We start from the raw sequence: 16,479 nt of genomic DNA, 5'->3' as shown, positions 1-16,479 counted from the left end.
GTGCAGGACCTATCATGATCCGCTCACTTGGCCAGCATCCCCGATTCCAAGGCGATCCTGCTGTCTGCGCTGTCGGAGGAGGACACGGTGATGGATCTGAAGCATTCCTGGTTCCGTCACAATCTCCTCAAGAAATTATCTCATTTCCGGTCAGCTTCCAGCACATCACTTCAGGTGGAACGTCATGTGTGTGTTTTAAAATGCTCCTCGGGGCTCCGTCGTGTACTCCTGTGTCCGTGGGAAAAGCCAGCTTTGTATGCTTTCTACACACACGGCTCCACTCTGTCCACCTCGTACACGCGTGGCTCCTCTCCGTACACCTCGTACACACGGCTCCTCTCCGTACACCTCGTACACACGGCTCCTCTCCGTACACCTCGTACACACGGCTCCGCTCCGTACACCTCGTACACACACGGCTCTTCTCCGTACACCTCATACACACACGGCTCCTCTCCGTACACCTCGTACACGCGCGGCTCCACCTCGTACACACACGCGGCTCCTCTCCGTACACCTCGCACACATGCGGCTCCGCTCCGTACACCTCATACACACACGGCTCCGCTCCGTACACCTCGTACACACACGGCTCCGCTCCGTACACCTCGTACACACACGGCTCCTCTCCGTACACCTCGCACACACGTGGCTCCGCTCCGTACACCTCGTACACACAGCTCCTCTCCGTACACCTCGTACACACGCGGCTCCTCTCCGTACACCTCGTACACACACGGCTCCTCTCCGTACACCTCGTACACGCGCGGCTCCACCTCGTACACACACGCGGCTCCGCTCCGTACACCTCGCACACATGCGGCTCCGCTCCATACACCTCATACACACACGGCTCCGCTCCGTACACCTCGTACACACACGGCTCCGCTCCGTACACCTCGTACACACACGGCTACGCTCCGTACACCTCATACACACGCGGCTACGCTCCGTACACCTCGTACACACGCGGCTCCGCTCCGTACACCTCGTACACACACGGCTCCGCTCCGTACACCTCGTACACACACGGCTACGCTCCGTACACCTCATACACACACGGCTACGCTCCGTACACCTCATACACACATGGCTCCGCTCCGTACACCTCGCACACACACAGCTCTGCTACATCCACACTGTAAATCCTGACCCCACACATACTTACCTCAACCAGCACCATGACAACAGCAAAGCAGAGTCTTGCAGACGGTAGAGGCAAGGCTGAGCGCACAGGACCTGTGATGAGGTCACAGGAGGGGCGGAGTCAGGGGTGACATGTTCGGGGGTCTGGACAAAGGCTCCTGATCATGTGACCCCCCTGACTCCTCCCCTCCTGTGACCTCATCACAGGTCCTGCGAACAGAGCGAGCAGGCAAGCGAGTGCGACGCTGTGAGTGGCTGCGGGAGGGAGGGGGTCTCATCTCATGCGGGGGCGAGGATGGGGGGCGTGGCGGCTTATCTCCCTGCAGTGCGGGAGGAACTTGGAAACTATCACCGCCATGCCCGCAGAGGGCCGGCGGCAGGAGCAACAGTGGCCGCAGCAGCTGGCAAGCGGCCAGATGATCGGCGCTGCCCGCGTCCCACGTGACAGCGGCCCAGCGGGAAAATGCCCGGTTGGTTATATTGCCAATCCGGGCCTGGTCCATCCACTTTTGAGGCAACGACTTACAAGAGGTTATTTTCACCTCCTCTATTCTTCTCTGCGGGAACATCCGGAAAAATTCTACCAATACTGTCGCATGAGCCTTGCAACATTTGATCTACTCTTGGAGACAGTGCGCCCTGGGATAACCTTTCAGGACACAAGGATGCGCAAAGCTATATCTGCAGAGGAGCGACTTCTACTCACATTACGGTATGTACTACACAACCACATTCTCTATGTTCATGATGTGTTGCCCAAAGTATGTATTTTTTGCTTCTTGGACTAAGTTTAATGCCCTCATCTTATTCCAAATATATTTAAACTTACAGACCAGAATGTTATGTGTAATATGTACTGAATATCACTTAGTCATTGTGCGACCAAATATACGTGTGTTAGTAGATCTGAATTATTAACAAGTTTGGTATGTATGTACCTGGTTATTAGTTAATTTGTGCATTCTAAAATGTTACATTTCTGTTGTTCTTCAGCTTCCTGTCCACTGGCCTGTCTTATGCCGCCCTCAACCATGAGTTTCTCATTGGAAGATCTACCATTTCTGGCATAGTCAGGTCGACATGTAGTGAAATATGGTCAAGACTACATCAACTCACTGTCACGTCCGCCATGTCTGCCATGTCTGTTTGTCTCAAGAACTCCTGGAGCGATGTGCATGCGCATGTTTTGTCTGCTGTCCTGCATGTTCCCTAGAGCAGTGTGCAGACTCACCTCATCTCTGAGCTGCAGGATGCCTGCGTTTCTGCTCTGCCTTCTGTGATCTTCTCGTCATGTCTGGAGTCCTTGATCATGTGACGTTTCTTAAGATCCTGCACTGTCTGGTTCTGCAATCATCTCGTCATGTCTAGAATCCCGGATCATGTGTTCTTCCTAGGATCCTGCACTGGTTGGTTCGGTGATCATCTCGTCATGTCTGAAACCCTGATCATGTGATGTTTCCTAAGATCCTGCACTGTCTGGTTCTGCTATCATCTCGTCATGTCTAGAATCCCGGAAGTGCTCCCCTGGTCCTGACCTGGAGGAGGAGGTGCTATGCCCTATATCAGGCCGCCTCTTCCTATGCTCAGGGCCTGATGATTTGTGTTGCTTCCCTGCAAGGCTCTGGGTCTGTGGGGTTGCTCCCTCTATTCTGTGCCCTTGCACTTTGCTCTGTAGTGCGTCTCTGCACACGCTCCGTGCTCGTATTCTGCCTCTTGTCTTGTGCCATGTCTTGTGTTGTCTCTCGTGCCATGTTTGTCTTTGCCTTGCTTTGCCTTGTAGTCCTTCTGCTGTTCTTTGTCTTAGTCTGTTTTGCTATGTCTCGCCTTAGCTATGCTTTGACTTGTAGTCCTTCCTTTGTTCTCTGCCTCGCCTGTTTTGCCATGTCTTGCTTTTGCTATGCTTTGACTTGTAGTCCTCCCTGTGTTCTCTGCCTTGCTATTCCTTGCTTTGTGTTCCTCCCTATGGTCTCAGTCTTTGCTTGCTCTGCCTCGCTCTCTCCTATGGTGCTCTGTAGTGCTCCCTGGCACACGCACCATTTCTCCTCTCCTTAGTGCTCGTTTCTTTGTCTAGTCCCAAGGTCTTCCCTTGGCCCGGCTCTGGGCTTCTGCCTACGCTCCGCTGCTAGACTCTGTCCTCTCTCTGACCTGGCTCTGTTTCTGCCTGTATTCCTTGCCTTGTTCCCTGCCTTGTCCTTGCATTGAACCCCGGCGTGGGTTCCCCTTGGCCGTCTCCTGTGCCGTGGTAAGTGCCACGTGTTTGTGTACAGCCGTGTGTACTGGCCAGTGAGGCGTGCCCCCTGCGTGGCTCCTAGCACGCAGCCCTTCCTTGTGCCCTGGCGTGGCTCCTAGCACGCACCCTGCCTTGAACCCTGGCGTGGCTCCTAGCACGCACCCTGCCTTGAACCCTGGCGTGGCTCCTAGCACGCACCCTGCCTTGAACCCTGGCGTGGCTCCTAGCACGCACCCTGCCTTGAACCCTGGCGTGGCTCCTAGCACGCACCCTGCCTTGAACCCTGGCGTGGCTCCTAGCACGCACCCTGCCCTGACCCTGACGTGGCTCCTAGCACGAAGGTTCCTTTGCCCCTCCTGTGCCTTAGTCGTGCCTCGTGCTGGCATTACAGCCGTGTGCATTGGCCAGTGAGGTGTGCGTCCCTGCGTAGCTCCTAGCACGCAGCCCTGCTCTGAACCCTGGCGTGTCTCTACACGCACCCTGCCTTGTGCCTTGGCGTGTCTCTACACGCACTCTGTCTTGTACCTTGTGCCTTGGCGTGTCTCTACACGCACTCTGTCTTATCCTATGCTTTGGCGTGGCTCTACACACGCACCCTGTCTCGTTTGTGAACCTTGGCGTGTCCCCTACACACGCACCTCGCTTTGAACCCTGGCGTGTCCCCTACACACGCACCTTGCCTTGCACCTAGTCTTGAACCCTGGCGTGTCCCCTACACACGCACCTCGCTTTGAACCCTGGCGTGTCCCCTACACACGCACCTAGCCTTGGACCCTGGCGTGTCCCCTACACACGCACCTAGCCTTGGACCTTGGCGTGTTCCCTAAACACGCACCCTGCTTGGATATCTGTCGTGCCTCCTTGCCTGAACCCTGGTTTGCCTGCCAGATGCCCGGAACCTGCCGACCATTGCCAGAGGTCCGGAACCAGATGACTACGGCCTGATGTCCGGAGCTGACGTCCGCAGCCTGATCCCTGGACCCTGTCGGTTTGCCAGCAGTCCGGAGTCCGATGCCATCATGCCATTACCTGTGCCTAGGCGTGCCATCTGGCACGTACCATGTTATGGACCTTGGCGTGCCCACGCGCGCACCTTGCACGTTTTGCTTGTTTTCTCTGTATGTGATCTTGTGTTATTCTAATGAAGATACCTTGCACCTACGTCTAGTCTCGTCTTGCTTCCTGCTCGTCCTTGTCGTCAGACACTCGTCTAGTGTCCCCTGAGCCGGCCGTCTGGTCCCAGCAGTCGTGGTGGCTCACCCCCTTGGTCTTGCCCCTGACACTCCCTGTATAGGGGGTGGATTCTCACAAGGTCAGCTCGCCCTCGGTGGGTGGGTGCCACGACCCAGAGGGTCCACTCAAAAAATGGGCTCAGCAGGAGCTGAGTCCGTCACACTCGTCATGCCCCAGCCCAGGATGGAAGACTGGTTGAGGATATCAAATGACTTTGAGGAGGAATGCCAACTTCCTAATTGTATTGGGGCCCTTGACGGCAAACATATCCGGGTGCGTAAGCCGCCGAACTCTGGCTCCCAATTCTTCAATTATAAACAATACTTTTCTGTTGTATTGTTGGCTCTGGCCGACCCTCAATACAAGTCTATAATTGTTGACATTGGGGCCTATGGAAGGACGGGAGACTCAGTCTTCAATACTTCCATTATGGGTCGGCGGCTACGCACCAACCAGTTGGAACTACCACCACGCCAGCTACCAGGCTCCACTCAATAATCAGTTCCTTATGTCCTTGTGGCAGATGAGGCGTTTCAGTTAATGCGCATGTCATGAGGCCATATCCCCGGCGCAACCTGGACCACAGGCGCAGAATTTTTAACTTGCGCTTATCACGTGCTCGGCGACTGGTGGAGTGTTCCTTTGGCATTCTTTGTGCCAAATGGCGGGTACTCCAGTCTGCCATTCAGCTGAGTGAACAAAACGTTAATGAAGTTGTTAAAGCCTGTGTGGTTCTTCATAACTTCACCAGGATACATGATTGTTCCTCCTCTGCTGGTGTTGTGCGTGGGTCGGACAATGTGCGAAGGGCGAACCACCTATCAACCCTCAACGTAGACCACTCTCTGGGCTCAAAGTGCATGATATTTTCACAAATTACTTTATGTCACCTGAGGGGGAAACTTCTTGGCAAGAGCATGCTGTGTCTATGTAATAATTTTTTGGTTTATGTCTGTCTAAATATTTATATTTAAACCCCTTATGATTCTATGACTGTTTAATTGCATTGGTAAGTGTATGTTAGTATGCTGACACCGTTTTTTTGAATTAAGACAAAGACGTAAAATGTAGTAGACAAATGTTTACTTTTGCCTTTTTTCTTTTTTGAAGCAAAACATATTATTGCCATATGAGAAATGTGGCAATGGGCCAAATTGGCCTTTGTGCAGATGTGAAAATTGGGTACACTTAACATTTTCGGACATATAAAACAAACAAAATACCATTAGGCAATAACAAAATGGCAATATTATAAATTTTGGTACGTCGGGGGAGGAGAACACGGAAGACCAGCCTGTGTTTGCTGCTGACTACTTTGCCCAACTTGGCCATCGCCCTGTGTAGAGGCATACTGTTGCCCATGATGTGGGTAGTGTACTGCCTCCTGGGATTGTGCTTGGTACTGGCCAGAGTGATATTGGAGAGGGACCTCTTGTTGGGTCTGGTAGGCCCGTGTCTCATACCCACCAATATAGCCATGTCGTCCCCAACCAGGTTGGGACCAGCCTCCAACACTGGGTGGGAACAAGTGGCCATATTGGTGAGGTTGGCTAGAGCCAGACATATGTGGCTGCTGTTGGAAAGGTTGGGTATGGGGAGGAAGAGGGGGAGGTGTAGGCCCACGTATTTGAGGATCCTCAGAGCCTGCTTGAGCAAGCATGTGTGTGGGGTGTCTAAGGCGCATTAGATTTCTGGGTGAAAGCTGCCACCTCTCCAGATATTCAAATAACTCATATGGGGTATTGGGGTGTGTGCTTGCATCAAGCAGGATCTGCAAACATCCTCGAATACGGAGCCTCACCTCATGGGAAAGGGCACGAAGATAATAGGCCAGGCTGCGTGAGTATGCCTCCTCACCATCATCATTATTGACTCCAGCCAGATAGTTCAGTACCCCTGTGTCCACCTTGGTACGGGTATCTTGGGCAGGGATATGGCACCTTCTTCCACGCCGGGATGGTCCAGCAGGCTGTGGGGAGCCCCGGATCTGGCCAGTTGAGCTGCTGCTCATGTTGCCCTGCTCCTCCTGTATGTCTGATGGTGCAGGAGCAGACGGTCCTGCTTGTGTATGTGGTCCTGGTGGTGGGGTTTGTGGTGCAGGCACTGGGTTTTCCTGAGAGGAATCTTCACCCATGCTTCTTGGAGGGGGAGAAAATGGGCCAGCCACCTCATCCCCTACAGACCCAGGATCTATGATGGGCTTGGTATCTGAGCCAGTTCCTCTCTCCGTAAGGTTGGACTGAGTTCTGTTATGAAATAGAAGAGAGCCAAAAATAAATCAGTTTTTTTGGCCCTGTAAAGTATCTGTGTAATGTGGTGTGAGGTATCTACTTACGGTCTCAGATCCAGAATAGGAGCGAGGAAGGAGAGGCGGTCATAATAGATGTATTTCCTCTTTATGTGGCCCGCATCACCACTTCTGGACAGCTGCCGACGTTCCCGCCTGTATTGGTCGCGGATGCTGCGCCAGCGTCTCATCACATCTTCCACTGCAGTGTGACAGGAAATATTCTCAATTTCACATATTTGATAGGTCAAATTTGCTACCAGTAGCCTAGGCATGTGGAATTCTGTGGTGTGCTTTCTACCCAGGGTGGCATATATAATTGGGGCATCCAGGCCAGATACACAGGGGCACAATAGTTCATGTATCAAGTAACTACACTTAATATCTTGGTTGGCTAGGAGGATGAGGAGCTTGTGGGCTGGGCCAAATTATGGCAGTGTAAAACCATGGGTCACATCAAAATCTACCCGCCTCATGAGGCAAAAAGTACAAGCACAGGAAGAGGGGGGCAGATTCTAAATGCATTTTTTGAAGAGAGGTAATTTTAAACAGTTTTTCGGTTGTACTGCTGCTCCTGACGTGGCCGATCAACAAAATCGTGGAACATCTGGCGACGTATGCGCCTCCATGACGCCTCCTTTCTTGCCCGCTTGGCATAATGGGCATCACGTTGGTCCCAGATTTCTGGCCGCTCCTGCACTAATACAATCAGCATCTCCACATTGAGAAAATATGGCGCCATGATGCTGCAGGACTCCGTGGAGGCGTACTTCCTGGATGTCTGGAGCGCTTTTTGAGCTCATTTGCATGTCTAAGCTTCCTGATTGGCCCATTTCCTGTCACCTGCCAAAAGACCTGCGTATTTCTCGCAAGTCACACGTGTGGTCAGTGTGTAATCCGTTTTTTTTGCGCACCCATAGACTTGCATTGGCGTACTGCGGGCGTAGTACGCTGACAATCGCAACATTCAGCAATTGGCACGGACCGTAGAATACGGGCGAGAATTATACGGCTGTTGGGAGCTGCCCCATAGAGAATCATTTGTCCGTGTGTTATGCGTGCTTTTAACGCCTCTCACTCGTCCGTATTCCTCTCTAGTGTGACCCCGGCCTTACGTTTTTTGTGTGCCATATCTCTGTGATTTAAGGGCATAAAAATTCAAAGTTGGAAAATTGCGAAATTTTCCTAATTTTTGCCAAATTTTCATTTTTTCACAAATAATAAAGTTATTTGAATGAAATTTTACCACTAACATGAAGTACAATTAGGTCACGAGAAAAAAATTTCAGAATCAGTGGGATCCATGGAAGCATTTCAGAGTTATTACCTCATAAAGGGACAGTGGTCAGAATTGCAAAAATTGGCCCGGTCATGAACGTGCAAACCACCCTTGGGGATAAAAAAGGGGTTAACAATTTCTCATTTTCTGAAAATAAATACAAAATTTAGTGCTTGGATATTCGAAGACATGTTGTCAGTAGTTTATAGAATAAAAGGGCAATTTACATTTTACACAAAAATATATCTATAGAGATATATCAGAAAAACTGAAAATTTTGCAGTGGTCTCTTAATTTTTGCCAGAGCTGTATATATATGTGTGTGTGAATATATATATATATATATATATATATATAGTACAGACCAAAAGTTTGGACACACCTTGTGTTCAGTTGTAGTTGTAGTTTCACTCTGAAGGCATCAAAACTATGAATTAACACATGTGGAATTATATAATTAACAAAAAAGTGTGAACGAACTGAAAATATGTCTTATATTCTAGGTTCTTCAAAGTAGCCACCTATTGCTTTGATTACTGCTTTGCACACGCTTGGCATTCTCTTGATGAGTTTCAAGAGGTAGTCACCAGACATGGTTTTCACTTCACAGGTGTGCCCTGTCAGGTTTAATAAGTGGGATTTCTTGCCTTGTAAATGGGGTTGGGACCATCAGTTGTGTTGTGCAGAAGTCTGGTGCATACACAGCTGATAGTCGTACTGAATAGACTGTTAGAATTTGTATTATAGCAAGAAAAAAGCAGCTAAGTAAAGAAAAACGAGTGGCCATCATTACTTTAAGAAATGAAGGTCAGTCAGTCCGAAAAATTGGGAAAGCTTTGAATGTGTCCCCAAGTGCAGTGGCAAAAACCATCAAGCGCTACAAAGAAACTGGCTCACATGAGGACCGCCCCAGGAAAGGAAGACCAAGAGTCACCTCTGCTGCGGAGGATAAGTTCATCCGAGTCACCAGCCTCAGAAATCACAGGTTAACAGCAGCTCAGATTAGAGACTAGGTCAATGCCACACAGAGTTCTAGCAGCAGACACATCTCTACAACAACTGTTAGGTCGGGATCACACATGCGAGAAATACGGCCGAGTCTCGCATGGTAATTCCCGGCACTGCTGTCAGCACATGGGAGCAGAGCATGCGGCTCCATTTATTTCTATGCAGCCGCACGCTCCGCTCCGGAGTGCCGGCGCCAGAGCTTGGTTTTAACCTGCGAGACTCGGCCGTATCTCGCTGTGTGTGATCCCGGCCTTAAGAGGAGACTTTGTGCAGCAGGCCTTCACTGTAAAATAGCTGCTAGGAAACTACTGCTAAGGACAGGCAACAAGCAGAAGAGATTTGTTTGGACTAAAGAACACAAGGAATGGACATTAGACCAGTGGAAATCTGTGCTTTGGTCTGATGAGTCCAAATTTGAGATCTTTGGTTCCAACCACCGTGTCTTTGTGCGACACAGAAAAGGTGAACGGATGGACTCTACATGCCTGGTTCCCACCATGAAGCATGGAGGAGAAGGTGTGATGGTGTGGGGGTGCTTTGCTGGTGACACTGTTGGAAATTTATTCAAAATTGAAGGCATACTGAACCAGCATGGTTACCACAGCATCTTGCAGCGGCATGCTATTCCATCTGGTTTGCGCTCCGTTGGACCATCATTTATTTTTCAACAGGACAATGACCCCAAACACACCTCCAGGCTGTGTAAGGGCTATTTGACCAAGAAGGAGAGTGATGGGGTGCTACGCCAGATGACCTGGCCTCCACAGTCACCAGACATGAACCCAATCGAGATGGTTTGGGGTGAGCTGGACCGCAGAGTGAAGGCAAAAGGGCCAACAAGTGCTGAGCATCTCTGGGAACGCCTTCAAGACTGTTGGAAGACCATTTCTGGTGACTACCTCTTGAAGCTCATCAACAGAATGCCAAGAGTGTGCAAAGCAGTAATCAAAGCAAAAGGTGGCTACTTTGAAGAACCTAGAATATAAGACCTATTTTCAGTTGTTTCACACTTTTTTGTTAATTATATAATTCCACATGTGTTAATTCATAGTTTTGATGCCTTCAGAGTGAATCTACAATTTTCTTAGTCATGAAAATAAAGAAAACTCTTTGAATGAGAAGGTGTGTCCAAACTTTTGGTCTGTACTGTATATATACACAGTTATGCTCAAAAGTTTACATACCCCAGCAGAATTTTTGCTTTCTTGGCCTTTTTTTCTGAGAATATGAATGATAACAACAAAAATTTTTCTCCACTTATGGTTAGTGGTTGGGTGAAGTCACTTATTGTCATACTACTGCGTTTTCTCTTTTTAAATCATAATGACAACTCAAAACATCCAAATGAACCTGATAAAAAGTTTGCATACCCCATTTTTTAATACCGTGTATTGCCCCCTCTAACATCAATGACAGCTTGAAGGCTTTTGTGGTAGTTGTGGATGAGGGTCTTTATTTTCTCAGATGGTACATCTGCCCACTCTTCTTAGCAAAAAACATCCAGTTCCTGTAAATTCCTGTGCTGTCTAGCATGAACTGCGCAATTGAGATCTCCCCAGAGTGGCTCAATGAAACTGAGGTCAGGAGACTGAGAAGGCCACTCCAGAACCTTCACTTTGTTCTGATGTAGCCAAAGACAGGTCGACTTGGCTTTGTATTTTGGACCGTTGTTGTGTTGGAACGTCCAAGTACGTCCCATGCGTAGCTTCCGGGCTGATGATTGCAAATTTGCCTCTAGTATTTGCCGATAACGTGTTGCATTAATTTTTCTTCAACTTTGACCAAGTTCCCTGTGCCTTTGTAGCTCATACATCCCTAAAACATCAGTGATCCACCTCCTTGCTTTACAGTAGGAATGCTGTTCCTTTCATCAAAGGCCTTTCTGACCTCTCTCCAAATTTAACGTTTATGATTGCAGCCCAAACGCTCAATTTTTTTCTCATCACTCCAAATTACCTTGTTCCAGAAGTTTTGAGGCTTGTCTCTGTGCTCTTTTGCATATTGTAGACAAGATATGTTGTGGCATTTGCGCAGTAAAGGATTTCTTCTGGCCACTCAATCATGCAGCCCATTTTTCTTCAAGTGCCTCCTTATTATGCATTTTGAAATAGCAGCCACACCGCTAATTTTTAGAGAGTCCAGTATTTCAGCTGATGTTATTTGTGGGTTTTTCTTTGCATCCCAAACAATTTTCCTGGCAGTTATGAACGAAATTTTTTGTTGGTCTACCTGACCGTGGTTTTGTTTTTACAGAGCCCCTGATTTTCCATTTGTTAATCACAATTTGAACGCTGCTGACTGGCATTGTCAATTCCTCTGATATCTTTTTTACCCCTTTCCTGTCTTATACAGTTCAACTACCTTTTCCCGTAGATTTTTTGACAATTCTTTTGCTTTCCCCATGACTCACAATCCAGAAATGTCAGTGGCTGGATGAAAGATGCAAGAGTCTGTCTGGATTCCAGAAACTCACTCAGCTTTTATGCACACACTGATTACAAGCACACAGGTCACAGGTGAGGATGTTACCTTTAGTACCATTAAAACCCATTTGTGTCAACTTCTGTGCATCTTATCAGGTGTATGTAAACTTTTGATCAGGGTGATTTGGATATTTTGGGTTGTCATTATGATTTCAAAAAGAGAAAACATAGTAGTTTGAAAATAAATGACTTAACCTAACCACTAAACATGAGTGGAGAAAAAGTTTTGGTGTTATGATTCACATTCTCTGAAAAAAAGGCCAAGAAAGCAAAAATTCTGCCAGTGTATGTAAGCTTTTGAGCACAACTGTATACGTATATACAGTGTGTGTGAATATATATATATATATATATATATATATATATACATACACACAGTCATATGTAAAAGTTTGGGCACCCCTATTAATGTTAACCTTTTTTCTTTATAACAATTTTGGTTTTTGCAACAGCTATTTCAGTTTCATATATCTAATAACTGATGGACTCAGTTATATTTCTGGATTCAAATGAGGTTTATTGTACTAACAGAAAATGTGCAATCTGCATTTAAACAAAATTTGACCGGTGCAAAAGTATGGGCACCCTTATCATTTTCTTGATTTGAACACTCCTAACTACTTTTTACTTACTTCCTGAAGCACTAAATTGGTTTTGTATCCTCATTAAGCTTTGAACTTCATAGCCAGGTGTATCAAATCATGAGAAAAGGTATTTAAAGTGGCCACTTGCAAGTAGTTCTCCTATTAGTTTCTCCTATGAGGAGTGGCATCATGGGCTCCTCAAAACAACTCTCAAATGATCTGAAAACAAAGATTATTCAACATAGCTTTTCAGGGGAAGGATACAAAAAGTTGTCTCAGAGATTTAACCTGTCAGTTTCCACTGTGAGGAACATAATAAGGAAATGGAAGAACACAGGTACAGTTCTTGTTAAGCCCAGAAGTGGCAGGCCAAGAAAAATATCAGAAAGGCAGAGAAGAAGAATGGTGCGAACAGTCAAGGACAATCCACAGACCACCTCCAAAGACCTGCAGCATCATCTTGCTGCAGATGGTGTCACTGTGCATCGGTCAACAATACAGCGCACTTTGCACAAGGAGAATCTGTATGGGAGAGTGATGCAAAAGAAGCCGTTTCTGCAAGCACGCCACAAACAGAGTCGCCTGAGGTATGCAAAAGCACATTTGGACAAGCCAGTTACATTTTGGAAGAAGGTCCTGTGGACTGATGAAACAAAGATTGAGTTGTTTGGTCATACAAAAAGGCGTTATGCATGCACTGTATTGTTGACCGATGCACAGTGACACCATCTGCAGCAAGATGATGCTGCAGGTCTTTGGAGGTGGTCTGTGGATTGTCCTTGACTGTTCTCACCATTCTTCTTCTCTGCCTTTCTGATATTTTTCTTGGCCTGCCACTTCTGGGCTTAACAAGAACTGTACCTGTGTTCTTCCATTTCCTAACTATGTTCCTCACAGTGGAAACTGACAGGTTAAATCACTGAGACAACTTTTTGTATCCTTCCCCTGAAAAGCTATGTTGAATAATCTTTGTTTTCAGATCATTTGAGAGTTGATTTGAGGAGCCCATGATGCCACTCTTTATAGGAGAATCAAATAGGAGAACTACTTGCAAGTGGCCACTTTAAATACCTTTTCTCATGATTTGATATACCTGGCTATGAAGTTCAAAGCTCAATGAGGTTACAAAACCAATTTAGTGCTTCAAGAGGTCAGTAAAAAGTAGTTAGGAGTGTTCAAATCAAGAAAATGATAAGGGTGCCCATACTTTTGCACCGGTCAAATTTTGTTTAAATGCAGATTGCACATTTTCTGTTAGTACAATAAACCTCATTTGAATCCAGAAATATAACTGAGTCCATCAGTTATTAGATATATGAAACTGAAATAGCTGTTGCAAAAAACAAAATTGTTATAAAGAAAAAAGGTTAACATTAATAGGGGTGCCCAAACTTTTACATATGACTGTATATATATATACACACAAACACACTTGTATGTGTATCTAAATTCCTGTATGTGTATGTATGCATAGTATACAGCTTTGGCAAAAATTAAGTTGACTTCAAAATATTCAGTTTGTCTGATTTTTCTCTTTATATGTATATTTTTGAGTAAAATGTAAATTGTTCTTTTTGTCTATAAACTTCTGACAACATGTCTCCGAATTTCCAAGCAGTAAATTTTGTTTTTTTTTTCTTAAAAGGCGAAATGGTCAAAATAAAAAAAAACCCAGTGCTTTCAGACCTCAAATAATGCTAAGAAAACAAGTTCACAATCATTTAGAAACAACAATACTAATGTTTGTCCTCCGGAAGAGTTCAGAAATCAATATTTTGTGGAATAACCATGATTTTTATAAACAGCTTTCATGCGTCTTAGCATGTTTGCCACCAGTCTTTCACACTGCTTACGGCACAAAAATGTAAGCAGTTCTTCTTTGTTTGATGGCTTAAGACTATCCATCATCCTCTTGATTAAATTCCAGAGGTTTTCAGTGGGGTTCAGGTCTGAAGAATGGGCTTGGGTTGCCCATGACAGGGTTTTGATATGGTGGTCTCTTAATTGTTGCCAGAGCTGTATGTATATATATATGCTGCATGTGTATGCATATACCTGTACGTATATAGTTGTATGTGTATGTACAGTGTGTATGGTATGTGTATATGCCTGTATGTGTATGTATATACCTGTATGTTTATGCCTGTATGTGTATGTATGGTTGTGTATATGTGGCACCCCAGGAGTCCGGTTGCCACAGTGGCATTGCCTCCCTCACAGGGGTTGATGCCATGCCTGGAAGCAAGGAGAGTTTCCCTAGCCAGAAAACACCAGCATACAACACCTTTCCTGACTCCAGACCAGAAGGGGGAGCTCAAAACCTGGTTTCAGTAAAGCTTCCTTATTAGTTCTGGCCTGGAGGCGATGTTAGTCAGTCTGAGAGAGTCTGTAAAAGGGACAGGAGCTGTGAGGAGCTCGTCCCGAGAGCAAAGTGAAGAGAGAGGAAATTGGAAGTTTAGGAAAGCCTGGGGATGTAGCTGTGACCAGGCTCACCCCATGGAAGAGCGCTTGACACCTGACACCGGAGTCCGTGGCTGCACATGTACAACAGTCCCAGCAGACAAATCCTGAGGGCAGAAGACTGCAGGTCTCCTGACCCCATCACACACCTGAAGGCACAGCAACATACCAGAGCCGGAACAACGACGAAGGAGTGACACCTGTAAAAGGCTCAAGCTGCCTGCCATATAGGCAAGCACTAAAGAACAGTAAGGAGCAGAGGACTAAGCATAGCTTCAGGCAGCAAGGACCTCAGAGAACAGCGCAGTAAAGACGTCTCCAACACCATCTGGCTTAGGGGATCCTAAATTGCTTCCAGGCTGCTTGGATCTCCATTTCCACCTGTACCAGTGCTCTGGTCTGCATCTCAGAACATCCAGAAAAGGTAAAGGAAACTGTTGCCCTGATGTGTCCTCAGAGTTATTTACTGCGTCACCTGCCCTGCATTACATCCATCATCACCATCGTTATAATATAAATGCCAAGAGACTTAGCTCTACTTGTGGAGAGCTGTACCAACTCTGCTTCCTCACCATCAGCCCCAGCAGTCTCTTCAAGCAGCATCAACCAACACCTTATTGCCAAGTACCACAGATGGTGTCACAAATAAACCCCTCATAAACTTTATTTCCCCTTTTATAATCATTTTCATTGCACGTCCAGGGCCACGGATCGGGTCACTGCTGCTGTGACACATCCCCTTAAGAACTGTCCCAGTACCGAGTGTCCCCACGGCCCTGGTGGGTGCTCCATTTTGGCGTCACGAACAGGATTTCCGAGCCCGGCATAGCTGGGTACTGTGTGCCAGAGACTTAAGTGAACTGTGAAATTGCAGCCGTTACTGTGTCTCATGGTGCACGTGAAGAAAGGGGCATGTCATTGTGGGCAGCACCAAAAGAAAAGGCGCAGCAGAAATAAAAATGAGATTCTTTGGGTGTAAACAAAGGGTGCAGGACAGTATATGGAACTATGCCCTTAACCTACAGGAGGCGCTACGGGCTGTAAAGCAGGCTGACCCAGATAGTGTGCACAATGAGGATAGATTGCTAACTGAGCAGTTTATTGAGGGACTCCTGTCTAACACTCAAAGGACACAGCTGCACATAATGGCCCTACAAAATCCTGACCTAGATTTTGCGCACTTTAAGGATAGGGCCAACCGGGTGCTACGTGAATCAAACCATAGTGACACAGTGCCCTCTAGGCACCCTGCAATTACATACCAACAGGATGCAGCATTCTTTCCCCGGGTCCCCGTTGAGGCCGACACACCAAGCATAGATAATGACTCTTCTGCAGACCTACATTTACAAACTGTACAGTCCATGCAAGAGGCCCCAAAGAAGAAGATTCAGCTGGCCTCCATTCCAGATGACGTCCCGCGGCGACGACAAAGGAGAATCCCACCGACCAGAGGGAGAAACAACGACCGCTACGACCAGGACGGCCAACCTATCAGTCACCGTTGCAACAAGGTGGTACACATCGCAAGATTCTGTAATATAAATGAGCAACCCCTGGGGCAGAGGGCCAACACCCAGAAGTAAGATGTCCAGGCCCCCACAGTTGGCAAGACAAGTACGTGGGAGGACGGCCGGTCCTGCCCGTCCTGCCCGTCATGATCGGTGTCTTCCCTTTGAACACCCTACTGGACTCCGGCTCCCAGGTGACAACTATGCCATATGTCCTTTTTAAGCGGTACTGGGCTGATTCAGACATTACTTACAGCC

This window comes from Dendrobates tinctorius, unplaced genomic scaffold (genome assembly GCF_039654945.1).
Source record: "Dendrobates tinctorius isolate UK_male_01 unplaced genomic scaffold, ASM3965494v1 ptg000160l, whole genome shotgun sequence".
In the NCBI taxonomy this organism is placed as follows: domain Eukaryota; kingdom Metazoa; phylum Chordata; class Amphibia; order Anura; family Dendrobatidae; genus Dendrobates; species Dendrobates tinctorius.
The sequence above is the reverse complement of the archived record's forward strand: the minus strand, read 5'-3'. Positions refer to the sequence as shown.